The sequence below is a fragment of the Nipponia nippon genome, unplaced genomic scaffold (genome assembly GCF_047370975.1).
Source record: "Nipponia nippon isolate SJK-2023a ecotype South Korea unplaced genomic scaffold, ASM4737097v1 scaffold_20, whole genome shotgun sequence".
In the NCBI taxonomy this organism is placed as follows: domain Eukaryota; kingdom Metazoa; phylum Chordata; class Aves; order Pelecaniformes; family Threskiornithidae; genus Nipponia; species Nipponia nippon.
In genome coordinates this window covers 4127008-4140918 of record NW_028262337.1, presented here as the reverse complement: position 1 = coordinate 4140918, position 13911 = coordinate 4127008, and the positions used below count along the sequence as shown (strand labels likewise).

Below are 13911 nucleotides of genomic sequence, written 5' to 3'. Positions count from 1 at the left end.
CCAGAGAGGTTGTGGACGCCCCATCCCTGGCAGAGACGTTTAAGGCCAGGCTGGACGAGGCCCTGAGCAACCTGGTCTAGTGGGTGGCATCCCTGCCCATGGCAACAGGGCTGGAGTTAGATGATCTTTAAGGTCCCTTCCAGACCAACCCATTCTATGATTCTGTGAAGAAGTTTTTTTTTAATACAGCGGTCCTTATTTATGCTACCATCAACTTCAACAGGGATTTTTTTGGGTGAAAGTTTTAGAATCTAACCAAAAGTGTCTCTTACTGATCCAATGCCAATGCTAGACCATTGCTATTACTGTATGGTTTCTTTTTTGAAGTATTTTTAAGTTTCTCTAAAAATACCCTATTAATTCTTAGATTCTGGCTGATTTCTTGCGTTTTACAGAGGAATGCTATTCTGCAAGAAAAATGACACAAAAATGCAATTATTTTTGAAATGTTAAAAAGGGCCCTGATGTGTCATGTCATACATCATTGTGTTTGCTTTTAAACAGATCCCCAGGAACTATTACAATTTTTATTCTCTGCCTTTCAATAAACCAGGAAAATGCGTGTTGGAACCATCATGCTAAATCAGACCAGTGCTTCACTGAATCCATGTCACTGTCCAGTCTGTGACCAAAACCGACTGGTCCACTGTAGGATACATAAAACCTACAGAAGTTTGATGATTAAGTCTGTCCACATCTTCTTGACTATTTCAGTCTGATCACACCTTAAAACCCATTGTTAACATTAGTAGTCTCTGCTTTACATCTGGCAGCTGTGTTTCAAACACTCACTCTCTATAAAACACTGGTTTCTTACTTCAGCTTTTCCAAAATGTAGCCATTAAAAATAAAGTGAGAATTGAAGCGGTGTAGCAATCAAAATGGTTCTAAGTTTATTGTGTTTTGCCTAACTTCGGAAATCATTAGTTTCCAAGTACACGTGCTCCCAGGAACAGTAAAATATTCTAGACTATGCTGTCAGACCAGCAGTCTGTCAGACTGGTTCTGTTTTTACTTATGAACAACAAAAAAATAGTGAGTTTTCCTGTACATTTTCTATGTAATAATCTTCAGAAGTTATAAGTAGAAAACAGTTGTCACTTTTACTATATCTATAATCTATATCGATAATATATATTAAATCTGGGATATAAGATTCTGGAACATTTTATTTTTAGTCACTCCATTATTGGTAATTATAATGGTGCCCTGCTAGTCAATTAAATATTAATTTCACTCTTTCTTATGTATACATTACCAGTACTTCCTAGATGTCTTGCTAAGGATATGAGTTTGGAAAGTTTGCCCTGTCCTTTCTTAAAAGAAAAAAGATCAGCAATTCCATAACATCAAATAATGCAATAGGAAATCTGCTTTCTGACCTGGCTGAAAAGATAATTTATGCAGTGTTCTGACTGTATCAATAGGCCTAAAAAGAAAGAGAAAGAAGGGGAGAGGGAGGGAAAGAGAGAAACCAAAGCCTATTCTGAACATCAAATGCTAATTGCAGCTGAAGACAAGCACCTGAATTTCTGCCACAAAGGGAGAATTGTGTTGCTAGGAGCATTGCAACGGCCATTTGGCATTTCAGCTGTCGGCCCTGCAGCATATAATCACAGGGTGTATTTAAGTTCTCCAGCAATTGTAAGTCTACTGCAAATGTAGTATTCTGACATCCATCAAGCTGAAGGAATGACAGGTAAAAAATACATATGAATATAAATTGCATTCTTCCTGAGGGTGCTTTTTGTATAAAAAGTGATTGAGCTTGCATATGAGTAAGGTTTTTTCATTCTTCTTTGCAATCCTTGAAGTCACTTGGTAACAATAACACAGTGTAATTGTTTTATGAAACTATTATGAGCATTTAGCTTCCTAACCACTACCTGTGCACTATGCAGAGAGAAATTTTCCACTGCTGCAGTACAAAACTCTCTATGCCTTTGAAAAGTGCATGCCATTTCCCTCAGCACATCAAACAGTTTCAGGGATGGTTGTGAGGGACTGGGAAAGCACAGCTGTCTTTCTTTCCTGCTGCTTTGGAAACTATCTGTGCTAGTAACCTCTGTTCCCTTCATGTGATGACATTCCTAGAAGAAATGTCTCTTATGCAATGGCTTCCAGGTCATAGAAAATAAAAGTAACTGAGTGGCCTATGTGGCAAAACCTAAAGAAATGGAATGAAATACCAGCTCGATGGTGACATAGGGTAGAAACCCCATATCATAGGCAAGTAGCAGTTAAGCCCTTGCTTACCTCTATCATTGTGGGCTTCTGGTTGAAAGCTTATCTTCAAGAGCTAAGGTATTAAGGTCTCTGCCCAGCATAGCACTGATACATAGGCTTAATGTTAAGTATATTGGTAATTCTATTGAGTCAACAATATTCTTCATGTCATTTCAACAATATTGTTCCTGTCAACTTTCCAGTTAAAAGTCTCAAGTAGGCAGTGCTATACAGGCAGAATGTTGAAGAATTGTATAAAAACCATAGTTTTAATCCACTAAATCAAGAACATCTTTTCCACTGCAGACTGAAACATTAATTTGCTTTCTCTTCTGGAAATACCTTCCTTGAAACGTATTTTCTTCAGCTCTATCTCAGTAGTGGCAAAGGGAGAAGTTTGGAGGTCAGACTTTAAGAATATCCTTTATTTCAGTACCTGCAAAGGTATTGAACAAAACAAAGATGTGCTGCAAGTCAGTCTCCAAATGGGACCATTGTTGACACAGCTAAATAGGATTATTGGCAACAGCCTTAACTCATTAATGTATTCATTCTCTCAGACTGAATATACCTTGCTTACTTGTATATAATTGGTTTAATCTTTCTGCATGCCACTTTGTTGGATCTTGGAGGTGTAGTTTATACAGCAAAATCTTAATTCCTTATTCATTTTGTTGGAAGTTTTGTGTAAATAATGACACAAAAATGAACCTTTTGCCTCTGGTTTGTTCATCCAATTGAAAAAGCACAAAAACTCTCCACCCTGCCTGCAAACCGGCTTCAACATTACACACGTTTACCTGAGTTTAGAAGCAAATGTACAGCTAAAATAGTGTCTCCATAGTAAACTACCGGTGCAAGCATTGTGAGAATATCCTTATCAAGGCATGCCGAAATGATGACTCAGGACCATCTACGGTAACACTTTTCTTGAATAGCAAGAGGATAATGAAAGTGCCCAGCCTCCACTATACCCTTCAAGATTGTTTAATGACAGGAGCAATTGAAGGCTCAACAAATTTAGTAGGCTCAACAAATAGATAGTAGATCTTGAGAGCAGTTACAGCTACCACAGACCCAGACTGAGGCCAGAGTCTGGGCTTGGCTGGGGTAGGAGTTATGTTAATTCAGTGTAATAGCTAGAAAGCCTCTACAAGCAAGGCTGCAATGGAGACATGAAAGGAATTTAAAGCTACTTCTCTGATAAAATTTGAGAAGGAAAGATTATATTAAATGCAGGGCAAGAGGCCACATACAATCCCATAGCTGAATATTCCTGAGGGGAAAAAGAGAAAGGAAAACAGGCCCAGATGAAGAGGTGCCCTTGAATTAGTCTTGAAGCAAAAATCTGTGGTGACTGCTGATCTGAGATCGTTTATTCACCATTCTAGCTGTTAAGTTTACAGATCTCAGCTGGGCCCATTTGGTATTTATCCTTTCTCTAGGGACAGAAGGGAAAAAACAGTGTACAGACTTCCCAGTCTTTGAAAGCCCAAAATAATAGCTGTTACGCTTCACATTGGCTGACCTTTGCAAGTGAGGACATGCCTCCAACTGGCTCAGCTATTTTCTCAGTAGAGATGTCAGTGTGCTGCACATACTCCATGTTACCGAAGGAAACTTTAGGCACATCTTAGTAATCAGTACTCCAATGAAAGCAGCTTTCATTTACATGAGAAGATTCCTTCCAAACTGCACCTGGCAAATTAAGAATTGTGAATTCACTGTGTTTAGGTTGTGTGACTCTGCTAAACCTAACAAATGGTATTACTTCATACACTAAACATGTTTTATTGTAATAATGCATCAAAAGATGATGCTCTAAGATAGTTCTTCAGATAACTCTGCAGGCACTATAAAATGATTACTTCAAAATATGAGAGCACAAGAAAAACTGTTCTTCATAAACTGTGCTATAGACTTTATGACCAAGATTTTAGCTGCATCTGGTCTAGCCATTTTCTTTGAACTTCAGAACTGCAGCAATGTATGTGGCTTAAAAACTAACCCTGATTTTTGTCATTATAGTATGGCTGCCTAAGAACTCTTTTCTCCTTGATAGTGCATAAGCCATCTACTATAATAAGGGCTGGGATCAAGTTTAATAAGGCTGTGTTATAAAAAAAAAGGGGGGGGGAAAGCACAATAAAAATGAAATCAGCTTCAAAAGAAAAGTACTTCTTACTCCAAAATGCTCCACTACCTGGGCCATAAAAATATCTCAAGGGAAAAGGAAGGCAAATGAAAGAAAGGTTCTTTCTTGTTCTTCTGTGCATGATACCAAAGACCTTACTATTTAGGTAGTAACTTTACAAGAAAACAAAGCTCTGAGACCATGTGAAGCACCTAAACTTGCGGATGGATTTCAAAGTGTGGAGAGTAGTGGAAAAGACATTCCCGGTATTGGCTTAGTGGTAGGTTATATTTTAGGTACCAATCCACAGGAATTTAAGAGAGGCTTAGAAGCTCCATTTATATTTGCATATAGTATGGCTGGACTCTAGATAAAAGTGTTGAGAGCAGAATGAATGAATTAGAGCCTCTTGAGCTTGGGGACGTGGGGTATTGGTCTCTTACAGTTACTGGTCAGATGAATAAGTTCTAGTTTGCAGCTGCCATATGGCCACCCCATATACATTTCCAAGTCCTGGAAGCAGCTGGTGTGGTGTTCAAAATTATTTTTGTTCAAGACTTTCTCTATTGCAGTTGAGAGTTTAGAGGCCAGAATTAGAGGGTGCTGAATTCTTTCAGCTCCAACCAAACACAGCAAAAGTTGAAAGCATGCAGATTGGACCTTTTGAAGATACCAATTGAACATCTTGTGGGAAAACTGTTTGTGCTTACATGATCATGCTGCTCTGTGCATCTTGGAAACGTAAGATTAATCTTGTGCAGGAAATACTGTAACAGGACAGAAAACTAAACAAACAGCAGTCATTCCCCACTCTCAGCTATTTCATCAACTTTCTGCTATTGTTACAGATAGTTTGACTAAAAACAGAGAGAAGTGAGTCTGAGCGCCCCTCCTACAGGAAAACCTGCAGTGCAGCATAATGGGTAAGGAAATCTCTGCAAATTCTATTAGGGGGTACTTCTCAGTCATTCCAGACGGGGAGGGGAGGAGGCAAGGTTTGCTTTCCTGTAAAGGGACGCAGCAAATTCCTGTGGACATCAGCTACGGTCTGACGTCAGAGTGATCCCAGGCAATAAACTGCAGAGAAAACCATTCAGCCATGGAGGTATCTAACAAACTTGCACAAAAGATAATCCCTGGGGAGAAGCCTTGGGAGTAATCACACACATAATCCTATTATGAAAGAAGTCCCTCGTAAGCTTTAAAGGTTAAATGACATCAAGACCCTCCCAAAATAAAAACAAAACAGATCATCAGGGATTTGTTTCTGATTGTTAGAATATCAGAACTGTGTTGCCAGTTCAAACACTCTGAAAGACATTGGTCTGTGAAACCATACGATACAATTAATTGGACAATGACCTGCACAGACAGCAAGCTGCTGTCTAGCTGTTAATACTGGGGTCATGAGGAGGGGAAGAAAAAAATTGCTATGAAAAGAACCACCATAGGATTGCAAAATTCAGCAAATGAACTGAACTCTTGCGGAACTGTGATTCACAAAAAGATAATTTATTTTCTGGATTACAGACTAGGAAAGGTGTATGGATTTCTAAGACCTGTTGGAGTTTCAGGTATGTATGATGCCTCTGCCCTGGGAATACTTTGGAGTTTACCAAGCATGAAGAGTACTCATGGTATTCCTAATCCGTCATGGTTTGGTGTGTCTCAAGTAGGGCAAAATTGCATGTCTTTGTTTAAAATAAAATAAAAATGCTGCAGTGTGACAGGCAGTTCAAAAAGAAAGAGGAAACATAAAAATGCTTACTTGAAAAGGGTGGACATGAGAAACATGCAAACACTGTATGAAACAAGTGAAAGGGAATGTATTCTGAAAGAAAAGCCTGGCTGCGATGTGGAGACTTGTCCTCTCATAACATGCAGCTCTGGGCTGTGATAAACCCAGTGTTATTTGCCAGTGTTGTTTCTGCTGTCTGATGCATATATTAAATTTATACACAACTGAGTTCTTCAAGTTGTGACATAAGACTTGAGACTGTTAATTTTGAACGTGTGGATCTGGAACATGTGAACTGTCAATAGCATATCTAATTATTACCTTGCTTATTTAACTTACATCCTCCAGAAGAAAAACAGAATGATATAAATTGGTCATCAGACATTTGAGTTTCTGCTGTTAGAATGGTAGACTAATCCACCTGCAACACCTTACAGCAGTTTATCCATTATTTTATCTGTTTTGCAGGTGGGGTGCTTCTCCCTGCCTTTGGTTGCCCCAGGATTTCAGCTTCCATTCTCCCATTGTTGACTTTTCAAACAAGCACTGTTAGAACTGTTTCAGTCCTGCCATTTGTGTTTGGAAGGAGATTCCCAAGACAAGAATGCCTCTATCTCCAGCCAAACCCATCTTATTTTTTTTTTCCCTGTGATCCCTGCAACTGTTATGTTACTGACTTGCAGACCATTGCTTAGGATGGTAAGACAGTATCCTGCCTGTACTGCTTCATTTGGCTCTTTCCATCCGTTGATTCCTGTAGACTGCAAGACATTTTCATCCAGGATCATAATTTTCTTCTGTGTTTGTAAACAACATAGAGCTGGGATTCCAGCAGGGCCCTTAAGAGCTCTGCTAAACAGCAACAGCACCAAGCAATGACAAAATAATGCATGTGGTAGAAATACTTTTGTTGGATGACTATATGTTTAATGGAAAAGACAGTAAATATATTTCTTAACATTTTTGCTTTTTTTTTAATGAAGTGAATGGCATGACCACCATGAGTAAATTAAAAGAGCTGCACTGAAAGGGTTTATGGCCAACTTGACATCACAGACGTGAAGTTTAGGAGTTGCTTGAATTATTTTGAGGGAAATAGCTAAATGGAAATTGTGGGGTTTGTAGTGAATTAAATGATAGATGGAATCTGTGCAGGTAGTCTTTGATGAATGGGAAAGGAAGTGAAGTCAGAAGGGGGTTGTATATACAGTGAGTGAACAGAGGAAGGAAGAGTTGTCTAAAGTAAGCAAATGGTTGACAGAAAGAAAATTGTATTAAGTAGGGAAACAGACAGATCTAGGAAGAAAGAAAAAAAGAAAGAGTTTTGAGGGAAGAACTATCAGAAAGTAGAGACAGGTATTGGGCAGTTAAGAGCATCAATATTTGAAAACGTTTGATGCCTGTCTTTCAAAAGGAAACATGGAAAATGAAATTAAATAAACTGAACATGGAATACTTTAGCAATCACTTAAAAAGCAGGATAACTAAGATAATAATAATAGAGTTTTTTTTTTTAAACAAAACAGTCAAAGTAGTTTGCAAAGAAAAAAGTGGAAAACTCAAAGATTTAAGCCACTATTACTGTAGCTTGGTATTAAAAAGAAAAGAATCAAACTGATTGTGTTTTACAGCATTGTAATCTGGAAAACCAGGTTCAGCAGCTAAATTCAAAAGATAAAGGTGATAAACTATGGGTGAGAGCTGAAGCACACTAAAGTATTAACTATGTTACACAGAGGACTATTTTTCAAGTTACAAAACTAACTGATTTGGTGGCGCACATATGTTAAGATGCAGTTATTCAAATACCCTCCTTTGGAATCATTTATTGAAGATTTGATTGAGCATTTCTGTTCGGGATCTTAACTTAGTATATTAAGAAGATGGTAACAACAGAGTTGATATTCTGCATTAGGCCCATGACTCATGTAACCCATATCTCTCTGACTAGCCACCAAAGACATTTCATTCAGGATTATTAGAACTACAGCAAGCACTGAGTAATACTTTCTCTGTATATGGATACAGCACTCATTTATTCAGTAATGTGATGATGCTTCTCCTTTATTCTCCATTTCTTTCCTAACTTCGTTTTTATTTTGTTTGTTTGTATTTTTCTTTTTAAATTTTATTTTGTTCCTCGGCCAATCATTGCACAGACTTTTTTCAGAGAATTTAAATTGTGGTTCTCTTTTCTGACCAGTAAGTGCTAATTCAAAGACCAGCTGTTTTTTCCTGGATACCCTTAGGAAGAATTGGGGAATGAATACTCCCACAGGAATGCCTATTATTTCCCCCAGTAGCTTTGTGAAGATTCTTGTAGAATACTCCTAGCTGTTTTTTTTTTTTTTGAGGAAACCTTGTTAAAAGTAAGTTTGTGACAAAGGGCTGCCAAAAAGTATGAATGAATCCAGCAGGCTTATTGCATGGAAGGTGCACTGTATGTGGCACAGTGCTGACAGTATGACAAGAAGTATATAGAGTTTGTGAAGTGTCCCTGTTGTCTACCATGTAGTGTCTATTCTTGCTTTCTTGATGAAATGGCTGGGGAGCAGATGTTTCAAAGAGTTTTGCTCCCTTACCCTGGATTTTGCCACTGAAAACATCAACTGAACGTTTAGCACAGGCAATCATAGACACTGTGTTTACAAATACAAAGAAAATAAGAATATAAACCTGGAGTAATCTGTACATTTGCACAGTGACAAATTCTGCTCTCAGTTATAGCTGAGACACAACCTTGTTGACCCAATTAATATTACCCAAGGTCCAAATTGACCTGAGGCTGAGTTGGCCCCTTCTTTTTTTTGAATAACATGATTATTTGGAGAGGCGGCTGTAGGGTAGTCTTAAAACAGAGATTAATAATGTAATTATGTTACATTCCAGGCTAATAGAACTGTAGCATCTGAGTGTGGTGAATTATTGAAGAAGACAGAAGATCCTGGCTGAAGTAATAAAAGAGAGATGATAAAGACAAACTGATTACAATTAGTAAGTATCACTGAGGTGACACATGGTAGCTTATGATTAGTTTACTGCAAGGGAAATTGGCACAGCTACAGTCAGTGACAAAAAAAGTAATGAAGTGAAACAGAAGCATGCTGGATGTAAATATGAAGCAACGAATAGAGAAGATAAGATTGAGCATAAACAATTATAATGCAATCAGAATTGAATGGTATTTAAGAAGTGCCGAACTGAAACAAAACTCTTCTCATTACATAAGGAATAAAGATAATTTAAAAGAGATAGCAGAGCTTAGGATGTAATTTGCTGACAGAAAGAAGTACACATAGCTAGACTTATAAAAAGACATTTAAATTAGGACTCCCAAAAGAATATAGGCACAAACAGTAGACACTCATTGCCCAAGGGCAGAAGAAGAAATACTGAAGAAAAATAAGAATTTGCCAACAGAGATGATCAGGGAATCAGAGTGTCTGAAGCCTGTGAAAATGTCAGGACAGACAGACCCATTCCAGATCTGCCAAGGAAGCAGCAGGAGAGATAGGGAAGGTTTTATCAGATACATAATAGGCAAAGCCATTCTGAAGGAGACTGGGAATGAAGCATTGGCTTTACTTAGTCTTCCCTGTATATCTTCTAAAATATTAAGATGACAACTGACCTCTGAATTTAAATCAGCAGACTGCACACCTGAAAGGCAACACTGATCAAGATAAATAGCACAGTGGGTGTTTGTGAGTCTAAGGTTATAACAGCAAGTTGTTGTTGGATATTGGCAAATACTCAATATATGCCTCAGTTTCTCCATGTGTAAAGTTGGCATATTGATATTTATTACAAAGAATTCTAATTGTAGCTAATAAATTATTTACACTTTTTTTTTTTTTTTAAATTTAGGAAGCAAGGAAATTTCTGATTAATGAAAACTGTTTTGTCATGATTTCATCTGCTTTGGAGAATCCCAGCCTAATTTTATGTAGTTTCCACAGGGCTTTATGGTCTGCTTATAACATTTTTGACAGAACTTCAGTAGCTACAAGGGGTGTCTTTTTCCTATGAAATCAGGAGGGTTCAAATAGTCTGGATTTTAGCTCTGTTTAGTGTTATGGTCTTATCCAATCCAATCATTTTCTGGTGATTTAACACACAGGAGAGACTCCTCACTTTCTCACTACTAGATGGTTGTTTCCTTATGCTACAGCATTCAGCCAGACAGGAGCTGCAAAACACTGGCTTCTCTTTCTAAAATTCCGTCAGGTCTATTTTTTGGAGTCAAACAGTGAAGCTGTAATAGATTTGGTTTCCTCTGTCTTGATTTCTATTCTTAAGATCACAGAAGTTTATAATAAGGTGATTTATTGAAAATTGCTTTGGTTGTTTTAAGGATCAGTGATGTCACAGAGAACACAGAATTCATATTGGACTTGAGGGTTTCTGGAGAGACATTATCGTTTCTGCTAACAAATTGAGGTTTACTTCCATTTGTAAAAGCAACAGCTACATTGTTAAAATGTGTATCACTGTTGCAGTTTCACATTAATTATTTTCACAAGAACAGGTGTCAAAATTGCACAGCAATAAAAGAATGTAGTAAACAAACTGAAGTGCTTCCACAAGACAACAGACAGTACTGTATATAAGCCTGAATAATTCAGAATACAGTAATATTTTGTAATGCAAAAGATACTAAAAAGTGAAGTAGGATTTTTGGGGAGAACTGGGGTGTTTGTTTCATTAGCTTTAGTGGTTTTGGGATAGGCCAAGACAAAAATCTCATTGTGAAAGTAACTGCATGCTAATGAAAAAGTAGCAGAAGCAATTAATAGAAATACAAAAGCTGTTGAATGACAGTAGTTCTGTCTCAGAAATTAGGTCTTTTAAAGACTGTTGAGAATTGTCTGGTTCTATCTGTGGAGAGAATTTGGTCAGATTTCAGCTTCAGAGACATTCTTCTCATCATGAAGTCCATATTTAGGCACAGATTCCCAGGCTGATGATTTGCTTGGGAGAAAAATTTATCTGTCTCCAGCTGAAGTAATTTGAAATGTTCCCATTGGCTCCAAATGGAAGTTGGAGCAGGCTATGTGTAAGAAAGTAGCCCCTAATCTCTCTAGCTGACTAATTTATCTTTGCTGCTTTTTAAATTAAGTTTTCTAGCACTGCCAGATCAACGAGTTTCAGTTGCTAAACATGATATCAAACCAAAACATTTCTAGCTAAGATGTGCTAGAACAAAGCAACATGGTTTAACTAGCCACCACTGAGCAAAATGTAGTAAAACAGAAACAAAACTGTACAGACAAAGTAAAATAGGATCGACCCAAAATAAAACTAGCCTCAAATCCTATCTTGCTGTTGTTTAAAGTGGCACTTTGGCAGACGTTAATGAAAGTTGATTTCTAATGGTATAGGTGGGGAATTTTAATACGGTCAAACAGGGAGCAGCATTTTGCTCTTGTGACAAACTATTTCCTTTTTGTGCCTCCCCCCTCAGTTCTTGTGTATGATGCTATGCTTTCCCCACTTACACTTTTAATACTGATTTATGGAATAGAAAACATCTCCTGGATTTGTTGGCCTTCAAAACAATGGAAAATATTTCCAGACATTAGGAAAATTATATGTTAAACATATTTTGTAGTTGAAATGGCCTCAGTACATTTATTTGTTGTGCAACAATACTATAAAAATCTTGATGCAAATAGCAACACAAAGTTATGGGGAAGCAAACGAAATGGTCATAGATCCTTGGCTGGTACACTTTGGATCAGTGTCCTGCTGTTTGCAGGATCCAATCTCTGCAGTGGGTATCAAACTCTGTAATTCTGGGTTTGGAGATTTTCCTGCTTCACCACATTAATTAATGTCTCCCAAGCTTCTGTTTCATACACTGTTGTTCCTAGGAGCGATTGAGATGGAGGAGTAAGATAATCATTCACAGAATTGCTATGCTTTTGCAGAATGAATTCACAGATAGTATTTTCATTTACATTTCTGTTGAAATAAGTGAAGAAGAGTCAGAAGGTTTCCTGGCAAAGGACATGTGTCATTTCTTCATTGCAGACTTTACAAATTGGTATATATTCATAGATTAAGAAGCAGCCAATTTTAGAGGTAGTTACAATGCTTATATATTTACATTGGCATAAAGTTTAGCTACCTTGTTTTCTACCTCTGAAAGATGAGAGCAATGAGCCCTTAACAGCTGACATGTAATAAGATACTGTGCTGCAGCAATGTTATGTATTATTAATTCAGTTTTGATAATGCTCTAAACTGTAGATAATGCTGTAGGATACAGGGGGAATGATGGGAGAAGGGAGAGAAGGTCAAGAGAAAACTGATTGGAATCAGTTTCAAAACAAGTAAAAGACGTAGTTCTTCCTGGAAAAGGTAGCTGATTAGTGCAACTCCCTGCTAAAGGATGCTGTGGATAGTAAAAATCTACATAGATTCAAGAGAAAAAATGGAAAATTTAATAGAATAGAAATTAATTGAAGATTACTAAATGTGTAGAAACCATTTCTAGCTTATGAAGAGCTGAAAATTCTTGAAGGCTGGAAGGTTTTAGGGAGGGACAATGTATATCCTTGCCCTGTTCTTACTCATACTTAGGTATCTGCCTGTGGTCCCTGCCAGAGACTAGACTCTGGGCTGGACAGACTTTTGCTGTCACCCAGGATGGCTTTCTAATGTTCCTATGTTTTAGGAATCAAAGTTTAATATTTACTGAGTACAGTAAATAATTTTCATTTACCATACATTATATATAAAATATAAACGTATAAAATATTCCTTACCTGAAAAAGAAATATATACCACAAAAATGCGTAGTCCCTCATTTTCTTCTGGTGTAATATTCCATGTAAGAATAGTGATCTCATTGTATCACTGTCTGTCTCCCTATGAACCGTAATTTAATTAGCAGGAAAGCTTAAACTGAAGGTCCTTAGAAGTAAGACTTTTGTATGGGAATTTGAATGCTCTGCTTTGAATGTAGTGGCTTCATTTGCCTGGAGTGGGTAATCGGAGTTCTCTGAATACGAGGTGTCTTCACTGGGGCATTTAAAATAGAAGCATTAGAGAATTTTGGTGATGTGACATATGCTTTTTCTAAAAGAAAACATTTCTCCAGCCTAAAATGAAATACATATGGACAAACCCCAAGTGCCTTACAGTGAAAATCGGTGCAGGCAGAAGTGTCCACCCACACAGATTAAATAATGGGATTGGATTTCAAATATGTAACAGCCCCCCTAGCTCCATATATAGCACACTGAAGGTTTTCCAAACACAAAACATGTGGTCAGTGGTATATCATTTTGGATGCCTTTCTGATAGCATCCTATAACCCCTTTAGCAATTTTTCTGCCTTGATATGATAAACAGTGCCATGCATTATGGGGTGAGAACTCCTTGATTTATGAACATTTCAAAGGAGCAATGTGTACTTGTTCACTTGGTATATGCAAGAATAAATTCTAGAAAAGCTCATTTGTCTCTTGCTTTGGTTTGATTTGCTGAAACATTACAAAATTGAGTTTTAGTATTTAAAACTTATGAAAAAATGGCAGAATTTTATTCTTTTCTGAAGCCTGGTCCAAATTCCTTGAAATCAATGACAACCTTGATTTGATTTTGGTTGGTCTTGGATCAGCCTTTTAGTCATCACAAAATAAAGATAGATTCTTTTACAATCAGGCCATATTAGTACAAAACTTTGTATTTAACTCAGTACTTTATTATTATGTTGATCTCATTTAAAATATATTTTATTTTAATGCTTATTCTGCATTTTGCATGTTCAAATGGATTCCTTTTATTCTCTCTTCAATTATTCATC

General features: G+C 37.2%; 1 long non-coding RNA gene across 2 annotated transcripts in view; it reads left to right on the top strand.

Annotated features, from left to right (window-relative positions):
• Positions 1 to 1581: 1581 nt before the first annotated feature.
• LOC148055568 (uncharacterized) overlaps positions 1582 to 13911 on the top strand; it is a 133452-nt gene continuing 121122 nt past the window's right edge. The window contains exons 1-4 of one of the 2 annotated variants that reach the window (XR_015705244.1): positions 1582 to 1699; positions 5209 to 5283; positions 5891 to 5934; positions 8988 to 9092. This is a non-coding gene — a long non-coding RNA (uncharacterized LOC148055568). Of the gene's footprint in view, positions 1700 to 5208; positions 5284 to 5890; positions 5935 to 6566; positions 6977 to 8987; positions 9093 to 13911 lie in introns of those variants that run through there. The other variant, XR_015705243.1, reaches the window with a different exon arrangement.